The 24,279-nt window shown below is 32.6% G+C and overlaps 1 protein-coding gene across 2 annotated transcripts in view; it reads left to right on the top strand.

The window, feature by feature from the left end:
* LOC127703031 (beta-1,3-galactosyltransferase bre-5-like) overlaps positions 1-24,279 on the top strand; it is a 49,456-nt gene that overhangs the window by 13,431 nt on the left and 11,746 nt on the right. Inside the window, exon 3 of one of the 2 annotated variants that reach the window (XM_052207413.1) lies at positions 14,955-15,006. The gene's annotated coding sequence lies outside the window, so the exon portion shown is untranslated. Of the gene's footprint in view, positions 1-14,954; positions 15,007-18,542; positions 18,648-24,279 lie in introns of those variants that run through there. The other variant, XM_052207414.1, reaches the window with a different exon arrangement.

Below are 24,279 nucleotides of genomic sequence, written 5' to 3'. Positions count from 1 at the left end.
GATAGTATATTGACAAGGCGCCAATAAAAAAAATGGCAGTTAATAGTACATACCGTATAGTATACACCTCCTCGATAAAGTACAGATTTTTTGCCAGATATTTGGAATCCTCTGGTTTTATCCATGTAGTGCCAATAAAAAATTTTGCCCACTAACCCCTACTTTTCTTTTCATAATATCATTACAAAAAGTTTAAAAAGCCATATTTCAAAATCTTATAAAATCCTTGTTATTTTTTCATAGTTTTTGAAAGAAAAAAGGTGCCAATGTTAAATGTATGAAAAATCTAAAGAGAATCATTTCCCGCCAAATTTTCAATGGCTTATATCCCGAAAACAAACACATGGACCCTTAATTTTTATCTGCTTTTTAAGTTCCTTTATGTATATACTATCAATTTATCATAGTTTTTCAAAAAGCTTGTTATTTTGAAACAGAGTAGCGAACATCTTTAAAAAATTATTAGCTGTCAAATTCATGCTCACCGATTTGATTGAAATTCTCATATTTGATATATAACATACTAAAACATATATCCAAAAATTAAAAAACCTGAAATAAACAATTTACTATGCATGGATTCGATAATATGTATCAACTCTTCGTGTGTATATATTTTAGTCTAGACGCCATCTATTTTAAAGGGCATGAGCTACGAGATATACAAAAAAAAAATAAAATATGATTTTATTTTGTTCAATCATTAATGAAAGTAGTATAGTGAAATGTTAATTTGCTTTTAGCAGCCAATTTACACCAATTTTATCAAAATAAAACAAAAATAACATTGCTTATGAATTATTCACTTGCAAATGAATGATTGACCTCTTTGAATTTCTAATTTATGTGACCTTTAATTTAACCCCTTTGCTGGAGATGGGTTACACATGTTTCAGCTATTAAAAAGAAAAGAATGTCGAATCATTTGGTTGACCGATTCGATCCACAAAAAAAAAAAAAAAAAAAAAAAAAAAAAAAAAAAAAAAAAAAAAAAAAAAAAAATCATTCTAACATGGTTAAAAACGATGATAAAAATACTTTATAACCTACAATATTAAATCAAACAGACCTGGAACAATCCAATTGCACGTGGACGCTATCAGCTTATGTTTATATTTGTGTTTTTCGGAGGTCATTTCGATGGTTAATAAGACAGTGGTATTTCTTAGCTTATTTTGACGAAATTGAACCAAACTGGCTGCTAAAAGCGAATCATTATTTCACTATTTCACTTTCATTAATGATTGAACAAAAATCATATTTTTTTTTATATCTCGTAGCTAATGCCCCTTTTAGTAAAATATATATATATCGATTTTGTTACATCTGGTGATCCGTTTATTTGGCAATCGCCAATGGCAGTCAGTAGGGTTTAAGAACATCCGTTGTTCGACCTGCTAGTCAAATGCGTACTGTTAAAATATACTTTTTCACTTTTTTGGTCTTTTGGAAAATGTTATTTGCGCTGTTTTTGACCCCTCTACCAAGAAATTTGTTTTGCATGCACACGTATAAAAATTGCGGTTTCTATCTAACGCAATCATAGGTTTGAATGTTGTTTTCAATTTAGACTTGCTTATATTTTTTCGTTTGGGCTTGTATTATATTTGCTTTCGGGTTTATATGAACCGTTCATCCTATCTCGACTCTTCAAAATTCAAGAGTCTATCCTAAATTGAGGTAAATTATATAGCTTTCCAAATACCGTTTCGATTCCTAACATCACCGAAGAGACATTATTTATCGAAATTCGGATATGGTGTCCTAATATTTGCACCTTTTGCGGTATACCTTCTTTTCCGCAAGTTTATTGTTTTCTGTTTGGTATTAAATTAATATTTAAGATCCATTTTGTTATATCTGGTGATCCGTTTATTTGGCAATCGCCAATGGCAGTCAGCAGGGTTTAAGAACATCCGTTGTTCGACCTGCTAGTCAAATGCGTTTTGTTAAAATATACTTTTTCACTTTTTTGGTCTTTTGGAAAATGTTGTTTGTGCTGTATTTGGACCCCTCTACCATGAAATTTGTTTTGCATGCACACGTATAAAAATTGCGGTTTCTATCCAACGCAATCATAGGTTTGAACGTTGTTTTCAATTTAGACTTGTATATATATATATATTATTATCTTCAGTAGTACGCATTTCACAAATGTTTGTGTAATCCATTCAAATCTATCGCTATCTTTACAACATGGATAGCGCACTGCATTTCAAGAAATTAAGATCTTTAACTAAAAAGAAACTACAAACTGAACATCATTTATCAAACTTAAAAAAATATATTCAAAGTAGAACTGTACCAAAAGGTTTAAACATCAAAGTGAGTCCCCAGGCACCGGGACATAAATCCAAAAGATTCATGAGCCGTTGGAATGAAATTCTGTTTAACTGTTCAATCCAGCTACTTCAACTGTTACTTTCTTTTACAACCACAAATTACAAACAAATTGTAAATGAAATATCAGATATCATCAACAATAGTAACATTTCACGTGACGATTTACCAATAATTAAACGTCGCCTCGCAGATATTGAAAAAATTGAACTATCCAAACATAAAGAAAAACAAAGGAATAAATTTCAAAGAGATAAAATTCACACTGTCTATTTAAATCAGGATATGAATGATATCAATACAACAAACCATAAGGTCCCTAGAAAAAGAAAATTCAAAAGACGGAAACAAAAAACTGAAAGCATTGTTGTAAATTTGTCATCTAAAGAACTTACACGTGCTGAAGAATCTCTTTTAAGTAAAGGTTTAAACTTCTGTCCTATCCCATCAAAGGTAAATAACTTTCAGCTAGACGAGGACTTAGACCAATTCGCTAGACGTTTACGTTTGAAAGATTTTTTCTACAATAGGGGCAAGAAAAACCTTGAAGAAGCTGGATTAACAGATTCAGATACTGACACCAATGAAGAAGTCACGCCCATCCCAAAATTTAAGAAAAAAAGTTCATGGAAACCACCTAAGAGTAAAAATGATAACTTGGAGTCATTCATTAACTACGTGAGGTCTGATATAAAGTCCTGTATAACAAATACAAGAAATTATAATTTATCCAAGTCAGAAAGCATTGCTTTGAAAGCGTTAAAAGATCAAGAGGATATCGTAATAAAACCTGCCGACAAAGGGGGCGCTGTGGTTGTCATGAATAAAACAGATTACATAGCAGAGGGAAATCGCCAACTTTCAAACTCCATTTTTTATAAACAATTAACCACAGATCCAACACTAAATAATATTCGAAGGATCAACACCATCCTTCAAGAGATGTTCGACAAAAAGCATATAGACAATGACACCTTTGATTATCTCCGACCTCTTGAGAACGAAGCAAAGGCCGGAAGATTCTATATGTTGCCTAAAATACATAAAACGGGCAATCCAGGTCGACCAATTGTTTCAGCAAATAGTCATCCAACTGAAAAGATATCAGAATTTTTAGACCATCATCTAAGACCTCATGTGAAAGAACTACCCTCTTACAGCCAAGATACGACTGATTATCTAAAGAAAATGGAAAGCCTCAATCCTCTACCAAGCAATACTATACTTGCATCCATGGACGTGTCTTCTTTATATACCAACATTCCACAAGACGAAGGAATAGCAGCGTGTGAAGAGGTATGGAACACTCGTAGTGAAAAAAATCCTCCAACTGAGTGCCTTGTTACACTTCTGAAACTAGTGCTAGAGAACAACAACTTCTCTTTCAATGAAAAACATTATCTCCAGATAGACGGTACTAGTATGGGCACAAAAATGGCCCCGTCATATGCCAACATATTTATGGGCCAACTTGAAAAACGCCTCTTGGCTAGTGCTCCATACCAGCCCTTATCATGGTTCCGATTCATTGACGATATTGATTTCAAATGGACAGATTCACAAGAACATCTTAATGAATTTCTAGGACACTGTAACTCTTTCCACCATTCAATAAAATTTACATATGAATCATCTATGGAGAAAATAAACTTCCTCGACACTACGAGTTACATCAAGAACGGGACCATTATAACGGACCTTCATACCAAACAAACGGACAAACATCAATTCCTTTCTCCTAAAAGTTGCCATCCTAAACACTGCTCCCGTGGCATCCCATTCAGCCAGGCATTGCGAATCAAGAGAATATGCTCTACTGAAAATACGCAAAATGCTAGACTTGGACAACTACGTAAACATCTAGTTGTTCGAGGATACAGTAACAACATCATTGATAGCGCTTTCGAAAGAGCAAACAAAACTAGTCGCCAAGAACTTCTAGAGTACAAAGATAAGAATAAAGCAGCTAACAGAACACCCCTTGTACTCACTTACCATCCTGATTTTAAAAATGTGTCTTCCATTGTTCAGAAGCATTGGAAAATTATAGAAAATGATTCAAATCTTAAAAAAAGTATTTTCCTCACCACCAGTCATGGCCTTCAGAAGACCTAAAAACATCCGTGACAAATTAGTGACATCTGTATTAGCAAAGCAGCCTACTCCATCTCCCGGTTGCTACAAACAATGTGGTCGAAGGAACTGCTTGTGTTGTAAAGCTGCCAATACAAGCAGTTCTTTCATCAGCTCCGTTACTAAACAAAATCATACCATCTACTCAAATTCCAACTGTAAAACGGAGAACTCAATTTATATATTAACATGTGACACATGTGGCATTCAGTATGTGGGAGAAACAATGGACAAATTTAATATTCGGCTCAATAACCATCGTTCATGGTACAAAACCAACAAAAACTGTCCTCTCACAAGACATCTTCGTTCAACGAAACATTCTTTTGATAATGTTACCTTCCAAATCATAGAAGTCAACACCGAGTGGGACACCACGGCGACAAGGAGAAGAGAAAATTTTTGGATCTACCAACTCCACACTTTAGAACCTGATGGTCTTAACGAAAAAGATGAGAAAAGATACAGGAAAGATAAAGAATAATTTAGTACACAGCATCGTCCTTTTTATCCTGTAATATTGGCCAATGGACGTTGCTAACTTCAACTACCAATTTTGTAAAAATCTTGAACTTCATCCAAATTATGTATTATTTTCAAGGCAGCTAAATTCAAGTGCAACATATACATTGAGCTGCAAAAGTTTCTTATCATCTACATCCTCTTGTGTCAGAATCGCACCTCAGGACCCACCTGCACCAGGAACGTCCAAAGTCAAAAACCCGATAGTGGGATGTATAAATACCGAGTCACGTCAAAAGTCATACGACCAAAAGAAACAAATAGCACGAAGACAAGCAAAGGGAAAACTGTAAAGTAAATAAAAAGATACACAACTTCAGCACCTAGAATCTATAACTCAAGACCATCTTGTATTATTTGTGAAGTAGACACTAAATATTTATGTACTAGGTCGTAGTACTTTCCGATAAACTAAAAGCCCTGGCTCATTAATTATTTGCTCAGACACCGATGACGTTTTACAAAGTCTGAGTAGTAGCTAACATTGTTTTTGTTTTTGATAAATTAAAACATGATAACTAAATATATATTGCTATATATGTACAGCTATGAGTATTTATGATCCTACATCTTGTCTATACTGTTTACTTATTTTTTTGGTTTTGGCAGTGAACAAGGTCATGCTTTTCTAAGACTGTTCATGACGCCCTTACGCTAAATACGTTGGATGTGTATTAATTGATACTTTATTCTGGGAAACATGATTTAATTATTAATTGTAATTGGCTTTAAAATAGCTTTCAGTAACTGCGAATACTCTTATATCGGTGGTTTGTGTCTTTTATTTTTATGTTATTTTATTTATTTGTGCTTCGTACCGATTTACTGAGTTAAGACCTTTGCAACTAATTTTTACAGTTTATTATAATGTTGTCTGTTACACCACTGTCCAAGGTTAGGGGAGGACTGAGCGCCCACAAACATAATGTCGCTCTTCCGCATGCATTTACATTTTCATGAAGTGTTTTGATATCCTTTTATCAGCTCTGAAGCTCTTATTCATCTATTCATTCATTTATTTAACTATTTAACAAACCTTTTTCAAAGTTATTATTACAGTTTAAGTAAGGAGTTGTAAGTGATATACAATGCAGAGGCGTCGATATATTCGCGACAAGAATACTTCCACACCCCTGCAATGTATTTATCAATTCCAATTTTCAACTAATATAACCTGCAATTACTTTTTTGTGTTGACATGTATTCAAAACACAGATTTTCATCACTGTTGCTTAACTACTGGATGTCCAAACAACTACTGATAAAGGTCTATTCACATGGGCTACGGATTATTCAATGTAGATTTTTATATCATAACTTTACATGTACTAGAAACCTTTTTGTTTAGCTGATGAATGGCTGCGATCTATTCCTTGTTTATTACGTTCAGGATGTTTTGTTTCATTCGTTTTAATATTTGGTAAAAACCTCATCAGCTTTATATTTTCCAATAAATTTCAGTCAATAAATGAGATAAATGTACGGAAGCCGATAAGGGCCATTAAAAAAAAAAATTTATGTCGTAATTACAGAACTTATTTATGACATTATCATTTTATAAATTTTAGTACAGATTGAAAACAGATTGTAAAGGGTTCAGTAGAACCAATGTACCACCCACAACTACTACTGTCAGTGCAAAAGTTTAATGTTGAATATCAAAAAAGCTTAGTCTGTTTATCAGTAAAATATAGTAAATAAATGAGAAAGTCTAAATTTTGCTCAGGGTATTCTCTCATGATTGTGAAGAAGCTTCTGTCCATTTTTTTAAAATATTCCATGGAGGTTTTTGAAAAAGCTATTCAAGTTTTGAAATCTTTATTCACAGACTGTACTAAAATATTGACTGCAAAAAATCTATGCCAATATTTATTAATACTTAGAATGATAATCCATGTTAAAACATGGAAAATGAGCAAAATGTTATAATCTTTACTCATGCAATTAAAAAGGCATTATTCTTTAACATGTAAGCAATTCCAAAGAAGTATAGACCACTGTATATATAATATATATGACTATGACAATGCAAACAATCCAAAGCCAATGAACCAAGACTGAAGGCACAGGAGCAAATAATTTCTGTGAAGACAAGAAATGCCAATGCTAATACAACTTAATACCAAATACCATTGACTTATTATAAGTGGTTACCTTTAAATTGGACAAAACACAAACTTTAACATAAAGCCAATACAAACGTTTCAAAATCAATCAATCTTGATTATGGAACAGGACCATATAATCTCCATAGAAATTAGATGAGCAAATGTTACTAAGATTGCATACCAATATCACTGTGTATCATCGCCACCGGAAATTGGGTACTAACGAAGCGGAGAGAAATGGAAAAAAAAGTAAACAAGGTAAGAATTCATTCAATTTAAAGCATTTCTACTGATTTGACGAGGGTACCGCTTAAGAAATGATTTTCTGATATATAATTCTTTAAATTATTAGGCCGATAAGTACAAAATTAAGACAAGATTTTGTGTTATACTCAAGAACTTGCCACTTAGTACCTGAAATTTTCGAGGTCGATCGTCCTCTGTCGCCCCATTGGCAAGATATTCAACTGTTGTTTTTCATTATTTTTCCAGACACTTTTTTAGATTATTATAGTGTGACATCATATTTACTGAAATTTGTTGTCAAAATGGTGGTTTTTAAAGAATATAGACCATAAAAAATAAAGTCTAGGGTACGACAACTTGCTCATGTTGACAAATTTACTGTATGGCAACTTGTTTTCAACTGTATGGCAACTTGCTAATTTCAAAATATTTATTTGCCGTCTTTTTTAAGAAAATAAAGTATTAGGTTCAAATATCTAATTATGCATTTGATAAAAATACAATTCGCTTGACACCATTTAAGATGTATACACAAGAAATCTACCCGAAAATTTGTGTTTAATTATAGCCAAGTCTGTAAAGATGTAAATATCAGTGAAAATACACCTCCGTCATGTAATTGTAGTAATTCCGAATACACTTATGGCCCCATTTCCCATGTTATAACAGGAGACCTTAACATCGTTCGCGACCGAGAGTTGAAATCATTCCTCAGTAAAGGACCTAAAAATCGTCCCTTGTCAATTATTAATTGGAATGAGTGTCGTAACATCATCCACGACTCACTTCGTGCTTACTGTTTGAAATGGATAAAACGGGAAAAAGCTGACAAAAAATCTTTGGACTCTTTTTTTAATTCAGTAATGAAGATAGTTGATATACGTATACAACATTTTAAAGAACATTTTACTCTTAACAACAACCATAAAATTCCTATTTCTCGTATCAAACACATTAAAAGAACTAGCCAAGGAATTTGTTTTTGTCCCGGCTGATAAAGCAGCTAATAATATCATTATAGTTTGACGTAAATTTTACATTGAGGTTCGGCAAAAGGAAATCACGAATTCACCAACATTCCAACTGACTTCATTTTCAGAAAACGATATCTGTAACAAACATAAACTATTAGCTACTTCTTTACAAGCAGAACCAAATACAATGAAAGTTCCAACTATGTACTGGCTTCCCAAGCTACACAAATCACCTTACAAATATAGATTTATTTCGTCTTCGAGTCATTGTTCCACTACTAAATTGTCTATTCTACTTACTAGTACACTTGGTACAATCAAAAACCTGATAATAAATTGTTCAAATAAGGCCTTTGAAAATAGTGGAATTAACTACTTTTGGAGTGTCAAAAACTCGTTGGAAGTACTTGATAAATTGCATGCATATATTGGTGATTTTGAATCTGTTCAAAATTTTGATTTTTCTACCCTATATACCACTTTGCCTCATATTCTTATTAAGAAAAAATTCACACACCTAATTAAATGGGCATTTAAAAAGTCGGAATGCGAATACATATGTTCAAAATCTTTTAGGTCATTTTTTAGTAGCAACAAACAAAAGAGCTATGTCAATTGGACATGCTTTGATACTATATCTGCCCTTGAATTTTTACTTGATAACTTTTTTGTTCGCTTTGAAGATTCCGTATATCGTCAAGTTATCGGAATTCCAATGGGGACTAACTGTGCACCAGTTATTGCGGACCTGTTTTTGTATTGTTATGAGTTACAATTTATGACTAAAATCAGCAAAGACCCATCGAAACAACATCTGATACAAAAATTTAACAATACTTTTAGATATTTAGATGATATATTGGCTCTCAATAATGACGACTTCAGTATGTATACTAAAGAAATTTATCCTGTTGAACTTACTTTAAATAAAGCTAATACTAACAATGACCGCTGTCCTTTCCTCGATCTTGATATCTATATCATTAACGGGAAGCTTAATACAAAAATTTATGATAAAAGAGATGATTTTTCATTTCCTATCGTTAATTATACATTTTTAGATGGTGACGTTCCCTTGTCACCATCTTATGGTGTTTTATGGTACTAAGTGGCAAGCTTTGGAGTATAACACAAAATATTGTCTTAATTTTGTACTTATCGGCCTAATAATTTAAAGAATTATATATCAGAAAATCATTTCTTAAGCGGTACCCTCGTCAAATCAGTAGAAATGCTTTAAATTGAATGAATTCTTACCTTGTTTACTTTTTTTTCTATTTCTCTCCGCTTCGTTAGTACCCAATTTCCGGTGGCGATGATACACAGTGAATATGTTATAACAGAAAAAGTCTGATCTGGTAAAAGATTAGACGGAGATTACTAATGAAAAATGTTTCTATTTCTACTGAAATAGTCTCCTGTGTAACAGCTTTCTATATGAAGAATCTGCAGACGGTTTGTTGCAAAGCAAAATTTATAGACATCACCAACAAATCACCAACAAATCCTATTTTTTCTATGAGATAAACACCTGCACTACAAATACAAATAATCAGTACAAGAAAGATAACTCTGTTCATTTTAGATGACAATATCAAACGTACAGTACTCAAATATTTCCCACTGGAAAACAGTGGTTTTCCCATGTTTTGGACTCATAAAATTATGTGTAAAAATGTAAACCAGGAGAAATTTTGAAATCATAAATTACATCTTAATATTTAACATATTTTAAAATTCTACCAAATATTCTACTGACAGTCATTTTTTAGGTTATTGTATTAAAATTTTTAACAACATTGCATTAATACACATATAAAGCAAAGTACAGCAAGATAAGATAAGAAAAAAGATAAAAAAAATTATTTCGATTCGGCAAAAGTCAAATATACAACACAATCTCTAAGGAGCTTTTGATCGAATAGATCAACATAACGTAAGCTTGCTATATTATATATTATAGCTGAGCATAAGACACATGTTAAGTACAAACAAACATATAAACAGAATGTAAAAACTTACAATGTACGAGGTACATAGGTCCTGTATACCCAAAACTCTGGAACCTATGGTACTACACCATGTACAATATTGGAACAGTATGGTTCAATAACTGTAATAAAAACATAATCACAACTGTTGTTGTTAATAGTTTGTGTTATGTATTAACATGCAAATTATTATTTTTGATACCAAAAACAAAGATAATTATGTATTTACATGCAAATTATTATTTTTGATACCAAAAACAAAGATAATTATGTATTAACATGCAAATTATTATTTTTGATACCAAAAACTAAAACTTAGATATTCATATAATTTGGTTTAAATACTTACAAAATGATTATTTCGACTGTAAGGCCATCCTTAAACAAATCCTTGTTTGATGTTGCCTACCCATGCCTTGTAGGGTTGGGTAGGTAGGTAGGGATTTAATTTTTGTTTGGCCAACAACATGAGTTACATGTTTTAGACACAAAAAAAACGACATAAGAGCAAAAAAAGTTTTTGAAAACAAATTTGAAATAATTTGTGCCATAAATTTTATCGGATAGACTGCTTTTTAGGTGGATAGGTGGGCAACATCAGAGATATATATGTATATATGTATCTGGCAACATCAAACAATAGCATTAGGCCAAACATAAAATTTTATTTTTGGCCTAATGATTAGTTAGGTGATCTGATTTAACCAATATTTTATATATGTTTATCTATTTTAAACTTTCATATGCACCTCATTTTCTGAAATCATTCATTTTGACCATTCATACAAAATCATCTGTACAATACATTCATATCAGTATATTAGAAGGAATGTGAGATATTAATTGAAGAAAAATGACCTTATTTGATAAAATCAAAAATGTCCACATAATATGAACACAAATTATATCAAGGAACAGCACAGCACCATTCAGTTCAAAATATAAGTAAATTCTAACCAAACAAAAGAATTTCCCTCCAAAAAAGACATAATTACATGTATGTATGGTAGCCGGTTAAGGCCATTTCGCGTTTTCACCCTTCATATTCTATAGGGCTAAAACGCGAAATCGCGAAGTCGAAAACGCTAAAACGGAAAGAAAAAATATTTCGCGAACTTTCGCGTTTTCGACTTCGCGATTTCGCCCTTTAGAATATGAAGAGCGAAAACACGAAATGGCCTTAACCGGCTACCATATACATATGACTTAATTAACCAATTATCATAAAGAAGCGAGAGTTTTCATAACACAAACTAATAAAACATAGAGAGCAAACAAATATCCAATCTATCAAAACTCACTGAGCCATGAAGAAGTCTTACAATAAATATAACAACTGATGCATGACTACAAACTACTCAATAAGTACTCAGAATTAAAAATATTAACTCATCAGACATATAATATCAAAATATCCAAAGTATGATACAAAATCCAAAATGAACATACTACCACATATACATCATGATGAGATTGATAGTTTCTTGTTTTTTTGGTTTTTTTTTTTTGTTCAGTGGCAAACATTTCTTGCATATTTAGGACGCAAACACATTGATAAAATAATCAACATAAAGTGGACCAAACGCGATGAGAAGGAGGTTAAGCCAACTCCAAATTTGTTTAATACATCATTGCAAAATTTACCATTTATATTGGGCCAATTCCTTTTGAATTAATTTCATACCAATCTATTTTAAAATGTCTTTCAAACTTCACTAAAACCACTGTGACAAATTCATATGCATATTTTGAGGTTGTAACACGACCAGAGAGTACTTTTGAAAATGTTACCAAAATGTAAATTCCAAAGAAAGCTCAAAACTGCAGTTTGGTAGATTTTGGTAATTCTTAGTCGTAATCACAAAAATGAGACATAAGACATAAAAGAGAGCCGAAAGATAACAAAGGGACACTCAAACTCATAAGTCAAAAGATAAACTGACAACGACATGGCAAAAAAAAAATAAAAAGACCAAAAGACAAACCACACCCTTTTTATATATTGCGTAGGTAAAAATGTACACTTTTATCATATTGGGAGGATTCCGTGTGGTGTGTTAGGAAGTGTAATAATCGAGAAAATATCACCTTTGCTAGGAGCTCAGATCTGAGACTCAGATTCCTTATGTAATGTCTCATGTAATGTTTTCTTACGGCGAGACCTTCGGCTATGAGAAATTAAAGAGCTTTTCATATGACAAGTAAGGGGAACTTTATTGGCCTTATCCAAGGACGTCCTTGCCTTATCATACCCGTCGTGTTAGTACAAATCCGGTGATACGCCTAATTCAGTAGGTCTCTTTGGGGAAGAGAGGACAGGATTGTAGTTATGACAATTGGAACATACAATGCGTCATCTGTGAAACATATATTCCATAACGGGCAACCAACTCGTGATGACGTCCGAAAAATGTTGATTTCAACTTTACCACTTAGAACTCTTGGTTTAATAGGTTCCTTGGGATCAGAAACCCTCTATAAAGGAAATCATGATAGGAAATGCAAGCCCTTGAATATCGTTTTTGCTGGAATGTTGCTTTATTCACAATTGGGAAGCTGAAATCATCTCTATTGTAGTAAAGTTTTGTTCTCAACCGACCCTTATTGTTAATTTCTAGATGTAATTCAAGATATGAGACAGACTTAACTGTATCTGTTGTATCCTTTATTTCAAGTTCGATGGGATAGATGTGTTCAACATATTCACTAAACTTTGAATCATTTAGTGAGAGGAAATCATATTTAAGAGCGGAAATTAGGGTTAAAGAATAATGCTAGCTTCTTTTCGTTCTTCCTAAGAAGCTTCTGATTGAAGTCAGTCTCATATGAATAAAGGGGTAGGTCGACAAGAAGAGGAGTTGGTTCCCATAGGAATGCTGGTTGTTTGTTGAAAAAACGGGTCCTTCAAACGTTACAAATATGTTGTCGATCAAGAAATCAAGCATCTTGATAATGCAAGTTTCAGAGAATTTCTTGTTTGATTCAGATTGTTTTTTTTTAACAAAGTACGATTTATCCCCTCAAGATACTTGTATCTACGTTGACCATTCTTTTTCGAGAAACAAAGCAGGATCAACACTTTAAATTTGTTTTTTTAGTTTACAATGGGGAATACTGGTGTAAAGGGTAGAACAAGTCAAATGTTTTAATACTATTGCAAAATAAAAGAGTCTTAGATTGTATGTACACTAACAGATCTTTGGAATTTGTAATATCCACATCTGATTCACACCGCCTCTAAAATAGTTAGTTTCACAATAACTTTGAAGCTTTAAATGCTGATAAAATTGATGTTAATAATGTAGAAAGAGGTTTCTTGGAGCACTAGGAAGACCCAGCAATATAACGTTGTCTGTAAGGATTGATTGTTGGTTGCTTAACGTCCAGTGGCAAATATTTCATGCATGTTCAGGACGAGAACAAAAAAACAAATGAATACAATAGGTAGGTCCTGTAATAGAGGCCGTCCGGCATGAAGGTCGAGGAAATTTAGACTGCCACTGGAAAATTGGATGGGGACAGAAATTTTGCCTTGAAGCTTTATTTAAAGTCGGTATATGCATGCAATACAATTACAAACATAAGCTCCGGAAAAATTTTAAAACCGACACAACAAAAGCACAACAAACAAAACATACACACCAAGTCATGCACACATACAATCCAACATAGAAAGCAGGTGTTCATATAATGCAAACATACAACGAAAAAGTTTTATCAAGCAGATTAAACACACACACTAGCGGTTTGCAACATAAAAATCACATAGAGACTAGTTAAGTAACTGAAATAAGCACAAAATAGTAGAAGCACTATAAGCATTAAACTAAAAGAAATGAACAGAATTAACTGGTTTTGGCATGAGTTGCCAAACCAAGAATTTATCAAGTTCTTAAATTGATTTACGCAGCTCATTTGGCAGTTCATTCCAAAGTTTAGCACCAGCATAACTTAAAGAATATACGCGCAGTTGTTCTAACATGTGGTAGGTCTGCTGTGTTCTGGTATCTAAAAGAGTAAGAGTTTTCTTTTAAATGGATTAAATCAGAAAGATAAGCAGGACATTCTTTGTTAAAAGTTTTGAAAACTTCAATATCCAATGATCTCATTCTTGTAGTTTTGATTTGCACAATAGATCTTCATAACTTGCTGAATAGTTTTCATAAATATAAATCTTAGAGCTCTCTCTTGAATTCTCATTTCTTTTGTATTTACCTCCCCACAAAAGTGCCTAACTAGTGGACAGTAATAAAAGTTGGACATTATGAAAGAATGATGAATTGTTAATTTTCTAAGTTAAGTCAGGTGTTTTCCAATTCTTTTTAATACATTTAGCTATTTGGATGCTTTTTACATATCATAGAGAAGACATGTTCATTGAAATTTAGTTTAAAGTCTATTGTTACTTCTAAAAGCTTAACCGTGTTTTCGCATTCCATTTTAGGTTCATCATAACCTTTTGGCTAATGTGGCCGTAATTACATCACAATTTTTACTCGAAGTACAGACATAACTGTGCACCTGAAAAAATTTTGAAGCATGGCAGGAACTAGATAGTTAAATTTTAAATGCATTTTATGTTTCAGAAAATTATAAACTTTTCTGGATTTTGCTATTCGTTATTTTTTTCATTCCAGCAGAAGGTGCCGTTGGGAAAGAGGTTTGAGAAGCTCCCCTCATATGATAAATGTTGTGAGTAGTATTGATTCAAATGGACAATAGATGTACAATAGACATCTGCAAATATTTTTCAATTCCTTTAAATGAACCTTAAATACCTTCTAAATTAAATTTTAAGTTTTTGTCTTTAGTTTAAATTCCATGTAATAACTATCAGGTGTAATATACATCATGAGTACATTTTTTTCGACTAGAATCCGACAGTGATATAGTAGTCATTTCTAAACTCATTCGTGTATACAATTTTATTACCACTTGTTTATGAATTACATTTCTGTTATAAAGAATCATATTTATGAAAATCTGAATAATTCCAGCCAAAGACTTGATGAAATAAAAATCTGTTTAGACATTTTTCTATGGTAAAATTTGGAAAAAAAGTACGTATATCGTTGTCAATAATTATGGAAAATTTGAAACATATAAATATAGTTATTTTACAAAAATGTACGCACTGGTCTATCATTGGTTTATACAGATAGAAAGTTACAGAACTATAGATAGTTACAATTAAAAAAAATATATATATATATATATATATTGAAAATAAGATAATAATGTGAACCTGGTGAAATACCACGTGACTATCTTGTAAAAAGAATGGTTCTATTATACGTTTTGTCAATTGCCTGTTCCGACATGCATGTAATATATGCCACTGGACGTTAAAATTACATTCCATCATCTTCGTCAATTATTGCTGGCGGTTTTTTTTTTCATGTATAATGTATACACTCCAAGTTATTTATATTTTATTTCATTTATATTAAAGGTTATATATATGAAATAGATATTAAAAGCCAAGGGAATTCTAAAGATGAAAGTCCAATAGGCTGACATAGTTTGATTAACAGAAGTACAGTATTTAAAAAAACCCTAATCTATGTATTTTTTTTATTTTGACCTTTAAGATTTGATTTGATTTGATTAATTTCGTATCAAAAGAAATATACCAATACAAATTTGAGTTACCTGAATTTTGCACAGGCCGTGAATATTTGTAACTCTTGACAGTGGTGTAATTTTAAAGGCGAACAGTTGAATCCCATAGAATTGAAGACTTTCTGTTGAAAAACATGTCCCATAAACGTAACAAATGTGTTATCAATATATTTAATAAATCAAACATTTTAGTTTCACAGTTCTTACCTCTTGTTTGAATAATTTTTTTTTATACAAAGTATAATTTGCCCGTTCTTAAAAAAATACATTTGTATCTACCTCCATGAACAGATCCCAGAATTTTGAAAAGGGACGTAATTCCATAAAACTGAACATATAACATGTAAACCAGATTTCTTTAAGGTCGATTTTATGCAAAAATATATATATATATATATATATTCCGATTAAAAGGGTGGTGTACGCCCTCTACGCACAGGTGACTTGTCTCTGAAAAAAAATCATCGTTATCTCTTAACATTTAGGTATATATGTATTTTTTTCGGAGACAAATGTCTGTGTCAAGGGTAGAAAAGCCAAATATTTGGAACCATCCTCACACTGTACAGTTGAATACATTTTATCTTCTTTTTATCCTCCTCCTTGTTTTTTTTTGTAACAAAATGTGGCGAGGCAGTTGCCTTCTCGGGGTTGCCTCACTGCCTAGTGAAAGTTACTCCACTGGTGTCGCACAGTTAATCAAAGTACTGAAGTACTGAACATCGGATGACCACAAGTTCTTGAGGATGGTCAAAAGCACTTGTCTCAGAAAAAAAACAACATATCTCTTTACCTGAAACTGAGGTTAATGTACAGAGATATATTTTTTTCTAGACAAGTGCGTGCGAGTATGATGAATAAATGACAGGAAATTCAACTTCACCGTAATAACTATTATATTGTAGTGATACAAATCAGTATACACTGATTTGTTGTTATATATTATATTAAAATAACAGTTACATATATATATGATTTGCATCCGTTTGTATATCATTCTATTCTACTGTTCTAATAATAGTGCAATGCAAGTGCATGGTGGACACTTTTCTGTAAAAATTCGATTTTTCTAAGATTGGATACGAGTAGGCATTCATATTTTCCCGCAAAAACAATTACAGAGTTACCGGTCCTGTCGCAAAACGTTCTTTGAGATATTCTTCCGCATGCTTTAACACAATTTTTCGGTACGTGTGCATTGATATTATCAATGATTTTTTACTTATATATATATATCTAACTACAAAACATTTTCACATTATTAATTTATGTTGTAAACAAAAATATTTTTATCAGTATTCATTGAAGAGATGTATTTATATCAAATGACAAGGAATGTTATTTTGCACTCGTTTATGTGCGCATATTTATCATGTTTATAGATCGGTTACAAACCCAAAACTAATTTACATAATGGAAATCTAGGCGACAGCAATACATCGATAATGACCTCAAGGTCATCGCGATGTAAAAATGCTGACCGGCTCGATTTGACCCTCACGGCTGAAGGAATAATTTAGTATGATAGCCTGTAATTTAGCCTATTTTGTAATTTTTACATCGAATGACCATGAGGGCATTCCGGTGTATTGCTGTCGCTTAGATTTCCATTACGTAACTTTCGTGTTGGGATTGTAACCGATCTATAAACATGATAAATACGCGGACATTATCGAGTGCAAAATAACATTCCTTATCGCATGTTATAAATTCATTTTTTCAATGGATACTCCTAAAAATATTTTTTTAGAACATGAATTAATAATGTGAAAATGTTTTGTCGTTAGAAATGTATATATAATTAAAAAATCTTTAATATCTATGCACACGTACATAAAATGTGTGTTAACGCATGCGGAAGAATATCTCAAGAACGTTTGCAATCTCCCATGCAGAGTTATCGATCCTCGCTCTCTCTCAAGAACCGATAACTCTGCATGGGAGATTGAAAGTTTGGCGGGAAAATATGAATGCCTACTCAAATCCAATCTATTAGAAAAATCGAATTATTACAGAAGTGTCCACAATGCACTTGCACTGCACTAGTATTAATATAGTAGAATAGAATGATATACAAATGGATGAAAATTATATATACATGTAACTGTAATATACAAATATTAATATAATATATAACAACAAACCAGAGTATACTGATTTGCATCACTTCAATATCATATTTATTACAGCGAGGTTGAATTCCCTGACATTTATTCATCATCCACGCACGAACTTGTCTAAGAAAAAAATATCTGTACATTAACCTCACTTTCAGGTACTAGTAAAGAGGTGTGATTTTTTTTCTGAGATAAATGCTTGTGACCATCCACAAGCACTTGCAGTCATCCGATGTTCAGTACTTCAGTGCTTTGATTTATTTTCATGGCTGTGTTTGGATATACGCATAAGGCGGCCTAGCTATGGTTATCCATAAGTACCTTTGGGTACCCATGGTTTGATATTTTGATAAATAAAGTATCAAACCTTCGGAACCCAAAGGTAACTACCGCCTTAAGCGTATATATCCAAACACAGCCATAGTATCTCTGTACCGATGTTATGCATTGGCTGAGAATAAAGATATACTATTGGTTAGTTTATTTTGGCGGTTTAATTCCTGTGGGTCAACATATATTTACCTGTCTAAAAATAACATCTGTTGAAATTAACATTATCAATAATTCTGTGTTTGGAAAAGTTTCTTATATAAGGTCAGTATTATTCTTTCTTTATAAATTTTAGTATAACGGTCCAATCGTTCATATTTTTACACCGTATGCAACTGTCTTGAATGTCGAGACTCAGAACGAGTGTTACACTTTATAACAATAAAGATCGTAAATGTATATAAACATAAGAACTGTAGATTCTACGATCTTATGTAATAACACTTCAATACCCTATTTAAATCTGGTATATAATAAAATTTGAAGATAAACTTTTCATATAAAAAATGAACGAATGCGCGAATCGAGTTGACCTGTATCATATGAACAGTTTTCCTTCATCACTATTCAAACCGGTGTGTAGAAATACCGCCAAGGACTTCTTAGAACAAAGTTTTTGCACTAAGGACACTTAAACGGTGTTTTAGGAGCACAAATAACATGGATACAAGAAGATATAAGCATATAAAGCATAAATATGAAGTTTGGTATCAATACATATTATGATTTTGAAAAACGACTTTTTAATTTTTTAATCAGCGCATGCGACCGGCACGTGACACACGACTAAGTACATATTCCCAATCATCATGTTCATTCAACCTTATCCTATAAACAATTGTCTTTTGATCGTTACTAATTGATTATTTAATAGTAGCTGGATGAAAGAATAATTGAAAGAATTTGATTAACGGTGCCTTTGTTTTATTTGTATCAAGGGAAATTGTTAAAAAAAGTCTAACTTCTATTTTTTTTTCAAGAAGTCAATTTTGAGTTATAATTTGAGCAAAAAATATAAGGACGGATTTTCTCACGTTGGTTTGCTAGAAAGTAAGTAATTTGTTTAAAATAGTGACTTTTGAACATGTATAAATAAATATAACACAATTACAAAGTTTGTAATGTCAATGTTGCATCCGGCCTATTGGACCTAATGGAAATATTTCAAATGGTCAAGCTTACAAAACTATCATTTTACGCATCTAGTTTATATATTTAAGTTTAACATGTTTAAGTTAATTATACTTACGAATCTAGTTTATATTTATGTTTAACATGTTTAAGTTAATTATACTTAAGAATCTAGTTTATATTTAAGTTTAACATGTTTAAGTTAGTTATACTCTTTTAATTTTGTATGTACTTTATATATTCATTGTATAATTTCTTATTTCCTTTACAATGACATCATCTTGGCTCTTAATGATTATAACTCCTTCTGTAGGCCTGTGTATAACAAAAATTATAAAACGATTTATCAATTAAAAAAAAACTATTCCATTAATCACACCCAGAAGAGGGTGTAGAAATCCCCCCCCCCCCTTTTCATGTGTATAATAATTTCTACGCTCCTGTTCTAATTTGCTCTATGTTTAAAACCACTGTTCAATGCATTCACAACTTTTTTTATAGGCGGACAATTTAAAGCTTGACAAATTTTCTATTATTAAGGCAACACGTAATAGTCCTAAAATTACTGTTTCATGTATACATGTATTAGATTCCGGGAAATGGAGTTATTTGCGGAATACAGCGATGTACCTTGTTTGAGGGTTTGATGAGGACTGGATTGCACGATATTTACCAAACACAATCATATAACCGCGCTAAATTGTTTTTTAAGTTTCATTTTGATTTTTTTCAGCGTTTTCCGCTGTGGACGCTCTTTTGCACCAGTGACAAATATTACAACTTTAACACAGAGTTGAAAGTAGATTAATTTGTTAATTCAGTTATAACTTACTAGACATTTGATCATAATTTTTTGTTAATTAAAATAATGTATAGAATAAAGTTTTGCAATATTACGCAACAACAATGTGACGAGGTATATTATAAAAAGGGGCATAAAAATAACCAAATCTATCTAAGGTCAACTCTGCCTGAGTTGAAACCTTAGTTACTTAAGAATTTCTGAATTAATAGTCGGATAATTTCATATTCAAGCATATGCTGAAATGGAATAAGCATAAATTGCTGTGTTGAATTTGTCATAATATCTTTATTTCCTTATTTCAATATTTATAACTTATTATTTTGCGCATGCTAGAGTTTTTGTCTCGCCTTGACGGAGTCAAAAAGAGAGACATAGGTATGCTGTTTCCGGCATCGGCGGCTGCGGCAGCAGCGTCAACAATGTATTAGTTTGTGATTAGGTCTAGTTTATGGTGAACCACTCGTGGCAGGTCAATGATATTTGGTATTCAGTTATATTAGCATTGGCACATCGCATTATTACGGAGATTATTTGGCCCCGCCCTCTCAGTCATGGTCTATTGACTTTGAAACTTTGCTTAGTTTATATGTACTAGTTTGTGATTAGGTCAGTTTAGGGGGAACCACTAGTGGTAGGTCAATGATGTTTGGTATACAGTTGTATAAGCATTGGCATATCTCATTTCCATGGAAATTATTTGGCCCTGTCCCCTCAGTCATGGTCTATTGACTTTGAAACTTTTGCTTAGTTTTCATGTATTAGTTTGTGATTAGGTCAGTTAAAGGGGAACAGTTAGTGATAGGTCAATGATGATTGGTATGCAGTTGTATAAGCATTAGCACATCTCATTTCATTGGAGAATATTTGGTCCTAACCCCCTCAGTCATGGTCTATTGACTTTGAAACTTTTGTTAGTTTATATGTATTAGTTTGTGATTAGGTCAGTTTAAGATGAACCACTAATGTTTAGTCAATGATATTTGGTATGCAAATGTATTGGTATTTGCAAGCTTCAATTCCATGGAGATTATATAACCCGACCCCCTCATTATGGTTCATTGAATTTGAAACTTTTACATAGTTTACAAGTTAATGTTTGTGTTTAGGTGTGTTTAAATGGAACGACTTATGAAAAGTCGATGGTATTTGGTATGTAGTTGTATTAGCATTGGCACATCTCATTTCCATGGAGATTGTTTAGCCCTGTACCTTCAGTCATGGTTCATTGACTTTAAAATTGAGAATGGAAATGAGGAATATGTCAAAGAGACAACAACCCGATCAAAGAGCAGACAACAGCCGAAGCCGAAGGGTCTTCAACGCAGCGAGAAAATCCCCCACCCGGAGGTGGTCCTCAGCTGGCCCCTAAATAAAATTGTGTACTAGTTCAGTGAAAATGGACGTCACACTAAACTCCAAAACATATAAATGAACTAAAATTAAAAAACATACAAGACTAACAAAGGCCTGACTTGGGACAGGCGCAAAAATGCGGCAGGGTTAAACATGTTTTGTGAGATCTCAACCCTCCCCCTATACCTCTAGCCAATGTAGAATAAAGAAACACATAGCAATACGCACAGTAAAACTCAGTTTAAAAGAAGTCCGAGTCCGATGTCAGAAAAGGTAACAAAAGAAACTAAGCAAAATGACAATGATACATATTGATAAATGAACAAAGGACTACTAGCAGTTGCTGACATGCCAGCTCCAGACCTCAATTAAACTGATTGAAAGATTATGTCTTCATCATATGAAAATCAAGTACAATCCCTTCCGTTAGGGGTTTAGTATCATACCATCATAAAGTATATGAGAAGAACATAACCCGTATCGTGCCAACAACTGGCATATTTGCATAACTTACATGTTAAAGTATTGCTATTTTAATTTCAACATTTGCATTATCAAAATAACAAATAAGTGAGACATATCTCTCTGTTACAGCAGATTCCATTGAGTGTGTAGCCAAAAGTATTTATCTTTGGTTAGCTTGCTTGTTAGCTGAACCGTGAAGTCATTATTAGGTCAGGTATACTACCCTCCTTTCGAAGTAGCATAGTCCAACAGACAGATCGATTGGTTTTCTGTCGGACTAGTCTATTCTTAAAGTAGGGTAGTTTACCTAACCTAACAATGACTTCACGGTTCAGCTAACAAGCAAGCTAACCAAAGATATTACCTTTGGCTACACACTCAATGGAATCTGCTGTAACAGTTTATTTCTATATGCTTCTATTTAAAGAAAAATATATTTCATAGCGATCTGTTTGTTCTTCAGATCTATTCTTTTTGTTCCATTGAGACAAACAAACAATTGTATATAATGAAAAACTGATGAAAAGGACAATTTGTAGCACCTCTTATGAGTACGGAGGAGGTTATGTCACTTCAAAATAAAGATGAGTAACATGATGTATTTAAATAAATAAAACAATTGTCAAATTTTTTACCTCCTTTATATTTTTATTCCGAAATGGCATTTAAGAGATTTAAGATGCCAGAGGTTTACAACAATTCGCCTTAACTTGCTTCCGTAATTCGGAGATTTGCATTGCAACAAACACAGCTTAACAAAAGAGATAGATATATGTTGTTAATTCCTGCCAAAAGGCGTTTTTAAAACGAACTGTGAAATTAAACCCGTGTATTTCCCTATTGTAATAGTGTTGGGCAATACGGAACTCTGTTTATATGTTTGTATGAATGATTTCCTCCGTTGTCGTTTTGACTTGTCCTCATTGTTTCTGATGTTCATTGAGCGTTGATACATAGTTGTTTGTAATGTTTAATTATTTTTTTTCTCGCCTGCGAGACATAGGTATTACTATCAGGCGGCGGCGTAAACTATTTGTATAAAGCTTTAAATTTCATCAGAAGATAGAAGACCTGGATGCTTCATACCTTGTATGCATATACTTTATGTTACGAAGTTTCCGTCTGTCATATGCCCATTGTCCTTGACCTCATTTTCATGGTTCAGCGACTGCTTGAAAAAAGAATTACAGATATTTTGTCATGTGAATTTCTCACTTATTATGAGTAATAGGATAACTATATTTGATATATGGGTTCCTTGCAACATCTACATGTCCGTCAGACAGGGTTAACCTGACCTCGATCTCAATTCATGGACCGATGACCAAGGTTAAAGTTACGTGATTAGGTCCGTTTCTCAGATTCTACAAGCAGCAGGTCAACTACGGTATATGTGGTGTATGGAATGATTGTAAGGAGTACATGTCAGACTGGCAGGTTTCAGATGACCTTGACCTCATTTTCATGGTTCATTGGTCATTGTTAATTTTTAATGTTTTGGTCTGTTTTTCAAGTACTGTAATCGATATAGGTCAACTAAATTTGGTGTATGGAATGATTGTAAGGTGTACATAGATATAAGAAAAATGTGGTATGAGTGCCAATGAGACAACTCTCCATCCAAGTCAAAATTTATAAAAGTAAACCATTATAGTTCACAGTACGGTCTTCAAAACGTCTGTCTAGCTGATGTCATCTGACCTTGACCTCATTTTCCTGGTTCGTTGGTTAACGTTTAGTTTTGTGTTTTATTAGTCTGTTTTTCAATTACCATAAGCAATTGGTCAACTATATTTGGTGTATGGAATAATTGTAAGGTGTACATGTCTGTGTGACAATTTTTATCTGACCTTGACCTCATTGTCATGGATTTTTTAAAATGTTAAGTTTATGTGATACTTGTTGTAAAACCTTTATCTTCAAGACTTTCAACATAAAATCAATGGTCAGTAAAACAGGCGAGACATTTCAGCGTGTGCACTCTTGTTTTATTTTTCGTCGAATTCCTCCTTATATGCTTCGTTACATTATGTTTCTTTCATTTCGAGAAGTGGATTAATCATTTCAGCCGGGAAAACATTATTTTTAACTTGTGATTTTTTAAGAGATTAGCTAAATATTATATACTTCCATTTGAAAGCA

This window comes from Mytilus californianus, unplaced genomic scaffold (genome assembly GCF_021869535.1).
Source record: "Mytilus californianus isolate M0D057914Y unplaced genomic scaffold, xbMytCali1.0.p SCAF_5, whole genome shotgun sequence".
Taxonomy (NCBI): domain Eukaryota; kingdom Metazoa; phylum Mollusca; class Bivalvia; order Mytilida; family Mytilidae; genus Mytilus; species Mytilus californianus.
The sequence above is the reverse complement of the archived record's forward strand: the minus strand, read 5'-3'. Positions and strand labels throughout refer to the sequence as shown.